Below are 5,495 nucleotides of genomic sequence, written 5' to 3' on the forward strand. Positions count from 1 at the left end.
TGACTGTAGAGCCAAACAAACTGAAGTTGTCAACAATCTCAATCACTTCACCATCTATCGTGATGTTGCCAATGAGCTCAGTGGTGAGAATCTGTGTTTTCTTAATATTAAGCTTCAATCTATATTGAAGGCTGCAGTCCTTGACCTTCTGTAGCAAACACTTCAGGTCCTCCTCAGTTTCAGCAAGTGGCGTTACATCATAGCAGAATTATTCACCATAGCAAGAACTTGGAAACAGCCCAAACGCCCATCCACAATTGAATGGATTGAAAAATTATAGTACATTCACACAATTGAATATTATGCAGCACACAGGAGAAATGATTTTATAAATTAGTACCTAATATTGGAGGGAATGAAGAGCATTGTGCTAAGTGAACTAACTCACTCTCATAAAGACAAATACGGTTATTATTGTAGAGCACGTATGAGGATCCAATTCAGGGTGGTGGTATAAGCATAGAATCATACAATTTAATAGGCAGAGGGAGGGATTGGTAAAGGAAAGAGGAAGGTTCCAGTGTGGAAAACAGTGTACATGAACTTTATGAACTTTGTATGTACACCAGTATAAAACTACTAACTAACTTGAAAAAAGGGGGGGGGTATCTTTCTGTGAAATACCTTCAGTGTGAAAATATTACCTTGTTATCTTAAAAAAAAGTTGTTTTTGACCCTTGGTTGTGTGTCCCTTGAGACTGGTATGAAGATTGATTTGCTATAGGAGTTACAGACTGCATGGCAATTGTCATTTTGTTGTATTTGGGAAGAACATGTTTCTAATCATTGCAATATTTGTCTGTCAGTTTACAATGCTGAGATAACTTGTGAGTGCTGTAATACTGAAAGCTTTGCCACTGATGTGTCAAATGCCACAAAGGGTAGCCATAGTGGACAGGGTTTAGTAAAGCTCTTAGATTAATACAGAGTATGAAGCAGAATTTGCTATCTACTTGTTAAATAGCAGACCTCTGCAATCCCAAGGGACAATAAACGAATTCAGAAAGGTATAATATTAGTGGTAGAGCCCAGATTGGAAATCAGATGAAATAAGAAAAATAAGCGCAAATATCCTTTAATTATTATACATAAAATGTACAAAGCTTGAATTTTGGAAAACTAGAATTTGTGTAAAAATGAAGTGGAACACAGGAACATTGACAATCGAGGCATTACTTTGAATCATAATGTTACATGGTACAAAATGGTAGAAATGAAAAACAAAAGAATGACATTTCATTCATAGCCAAAAAGTAAATTTCAAGTTCTATCCTAAAATAAAATGTTGTGAGTGATAGGGCATTATAAATATACAAATAAGGAATACCTGCTACTATAACTATTATTCAGATACATGCTTGTACATCTAGTACTAAAGAAGAAGAAACTGGAAAATTTTTATCAAATATTTTAGTCCAAAATTGACCAAACATACAATTAAGATGAGTTAATGATAACTGCTGATAGAAATGTTAAAGTTGGAAATAATGAAGAATGAATAGTAGTTGAAAAATATGGGCTTGGTGACAGAAATGAGGCTTGAAATAGAATGATGGAATCATGTTTTTTCAATAACTTATTCATTGAAAAATACCTTTTTAAAAAACCACAAATGGCAACTTGACACATGGATCTCACCTGATGGTCTGTATATAAATCACATTGACTACAACTGTAGAAGGAATCATTGGAAATGCTCAATATTAGCAGTCAGGACTAGAACAGTGTTGTAATGTGGGTCAAACCATCAATTACTCAAGTGGAAGAAAATTAAAATAGGTCCACAACAACAAAGATAGGATCTTGAATCTATTCCATCTGATTTTCATAATTATGAATAAGTTTGAAGCATTGAATAGTGATGATTGAAAACCAGATGAGTTCTGGGATGACATCAAATTTATTATCCATAAAGACAGCAAAATGGCATTACAAAAACAGAGGAGAAAGGAAAAACACACACACACACACACACACACACCAATAAACAAACCAGAAATGCATGTTAGAAGAGATCCTGAAAACTGCATAAGAGCATTGAGAAGAAAAAACAAAGGGGAAACTTACTGAAGTCAAAGAACTGAACAGAAGATTCCAAAGAGCAGCTTGGAAAGAGAAAGCAAGGTATTATAACGGAATATGCAGAGAGCTGGAATTGAAGAATAAAAAGGAAAAAATTCACTCTGCATTTCTCAAGCTAAGAGATCTGAAAAATATATTTAAGCCTTTAGTCAAAATACTGAATGATGCTATTGGCAAGATATGAATGACCCAGGAATGGGGGGAAAGAAAAAAGATGGAGGGAATGCATAGAGTAACTATTAAAAAAAAAAAGGGAAAAAAAGGGCGTGGGGGAAGCCAGAAAATAAAAACCCTGACTGACTGACTAACACTGACAAATTTCAAGAAGTGCCATACGAGCAAGAGCAAAAGGTAATGAAGGAGGAAGTTAAAACTGCCTTGAAGGCATTGGTAAAAAAAAAATAAAAAATTAATGGGCTACCAATTGACTTATTCCAATTAACAGCATAACCCTAGATGTGCTCACTAGTCTAAGCCAGGACATTTGAAGGATCACTCTCTGGATTGGAAGAAGTCTATATTTGTTCCCATTTTTAAGAAAAGTGATCTAACAGAATGTGGAAAGTATCAAACAAAATCATTACTATCACATGCAAGCAAAATACTGATGAAGATCATTCAATAATGGCTAGAACAGTATATAGATAAAGAAATGCCAGAAGTTCAATCAGGATTTAGAAGGGGCTGTTCTGTATGTTGGACATTTGAATGTCTTTCTCTGTGTAAAGTCTTTCTCTGTGTTTTGCTTATTTTGTAATTGGGCTATAAGTCTTTTTCTTCTGGAGGTCCACAGTATTCTGTAAACTTTTGTTATGAGAACCTTGTCTGAGATGGTATTGCCAAAGGTTTGTTTTCAATCAGCAGGCTTTCTTTCCACCCTACTTGTAAAAACGTTTGATTGAGCACAGATTTAATTTTTAGAAAGTCCCATTCACCAATTTTGTCCTTTCCAGATTTTGCACTTCTGGCTGTATTTGGCAGTTTATTTATACCATAGACAAACAAGGCTTTCTAAGCTTTGTCTCAATTTGTCTCTCATGATCTTGGGATCTTTATGGTTTGGGGCTTTACTCCCTGGTCTCTGATCCACCTTGAGTTTATTTTTGTGTGTGGTGTGAGATATGCATCCTCTTTTAGCTTTCTGCCAGTCCAGCACCATTTGTTGAGATTGCCATTTCCCCATTTAGTAGGTCTTATTTCCTTGTGGAATATCAGTTGACCATAGAAAGATTAGTCTATTTCTAGGTTTCCAATTTTGTTTCATTGGTCTATATGTCTGTCATCATACCAGTATCGTACTGTTTTGGTTACTATCACTGTGTAATAGGTTATGAGGTCAGGGAGTGCTATGCCTCCGACTTCATTTTTATTTTTCAGAAGCATTTTGCCTACTTGAGATTTCTTTTCTCTCCAAATAAACTTTATAATTTCCTTTTTGATAAGAAAAACCTACAACCAAGAGGGAATAGATGAGTGGGACATTTTAAGAGTCAAATTATTATGCACATCAAAAAACTTCTTCAACAAGGTAAAGAGAAAAGTCATAGACTGGCAAAAAATATTTGGTAATAACATATCTGATAAGGGATTTATAGTGTACTCCAACACCTCAATGAGAAAAAGGTAAACAACTGAATAGCAAAATGGACACGGGATATGGATAGATACTTCACCAAAGAAGAAAGAAAAAAAAATACAAAGAAATGTTCAAAATCCCTATCTATCATAGAGATGCAAATAAAAACTATGAGATAATATCTCATCACAGTAATAATAGCAAAAAGTTCAACAGAGCAAACAATAAATGCTGGCAGGTTGTGGAGATACTTGAACCCTTATTCATTGTTAATGGGATTATAAAATGGTACAATCACTATGTAAGGTGCTTTGGTACTTTTTCAGGAGTCAGAAATAGAAATATCATTTGGTCCAGCAACTATATGGGGGTTGGGAGGAGAATAATATAAAAGTGGACACATAATAATCATTGCCTTGGAACAGATGAAAGAAAGAACTGTTTAAAATGAATATATGATTAGGCATTACACATATGACAACAGTCCAGAATAAGAGAGATATCATTGTAAAAAGGACTGGTAGTATAGGGATAGGTAGGTAATTATGCAACAATCACTGAATACTTAAAAAAAAATAGAAGAAGACATGAACTGCGGAAGGTGGGAGGGAGGAATTAGGAGAAAAATGTGCAGCAATGGATGAATAAACAACTAACTGCTCCATAAATGTTTGTTCAAATCACAATTAAAAAAATTCTCCTTAAAAAGGAAATTACTCTGATATCTGTATTAGGATTGTGTTGAATATGTAGATGGCTTTTGATAGGATTGTCATTTTCACAATATTGACTCCTCTTGATAAGCAGGGGACATTCCCATGTATTTAGGTCTTTTATTATGTCTTACATAAATGTTCTTTAGTTTTCTTTGTACAGGTCTTTTATGTCTCTAGTTAGATTCACTCCCAAATATCTAAATTTGTGGTTGGCTATTGTAAATGCTATTGCTTTATTAGGTACCCTTTCTGTGTTTTCTTTGTTATTGTTGAGGAATCCCAATGAGTTTTGGATATTAACCATGTATCCTGCAACCCTACTTAATTGGCCCAATATCTCTAACAGTTTTTTTTTTTTAATTCCTGGAGTTTTCTGTGTACATGATACTATCTGCATATAGTGACAGTTTAACTGCCTCTTTGCCTATCTGGATGGATTTTATCCCCTTCTCTTGTTGCATTGCCTTAGCAAGTACTTCTAATACAATATTTAATAAAAATGATGACAGTTGTCATCCTTGTCTATTCCTTTTGCACCAAGAAAATACTTTCAATCTTTTTCCATTGAGAATTATAGTGACTCTTGGTTTTGTATATATACTTTTCATTATGTTGGGGAAATTATCTTCTGTTCCAATTTTGCTGAGCATCTTAATCAGAAAAGGGTATTGAATTTTGTCAAATACCTTTTCTGTATCAATTGCTAAAATAGTATAGTTCTTGCTATTTTCTTTTGTTAAAGTAGTTTATGTGGTTGATTGTTTTTCTTACATTGAACCATCCTTGCATACCTGTTATAAATCCCACTTGATCAGGATGAACTATTCTTTTTTTCCCCTTATGTTCTTTTCGATTCTATTGGCTAAGATTTTGTTAAGAATTTTTGTGTCTATGTTCATGAGAGATATTTTTCTGTAGTTTTCTTTATTGGTAATATTTTTGCTTGGTTTTAGTATTAGGGTTATGTTTGCTTTATAGAACAACTCTGGGAGTGTTTCTTCTTTTTCTATTTTTGAAATCACTTAAGTAGAATTGATGATAAATCGTCTCTGAATGTTTGTCAGAATTCAACCATGAAACCATCTGGTCCAGCACTTTTTATTTTGTTTGTTTGTTTTGTT

The sequence above is a fragment of the Elephantulus edwardii genome, unplaced genomic scaffold, assembly GCF_000299155.1.
Source record: "Elephantulus edwardii isolate Elephantulus edwardi_28Jun2011 unplaced genomic scaffold, EleEdw1.0 scaffold00414, whole genome shotgun sequence".
Taxonomy (NCBI): Eukaryota; Metazoa; Chordata; class Mammalia; order Macroscelidea; family Macroscelididae; genus Elephantulus; species Elephantulus edwardii.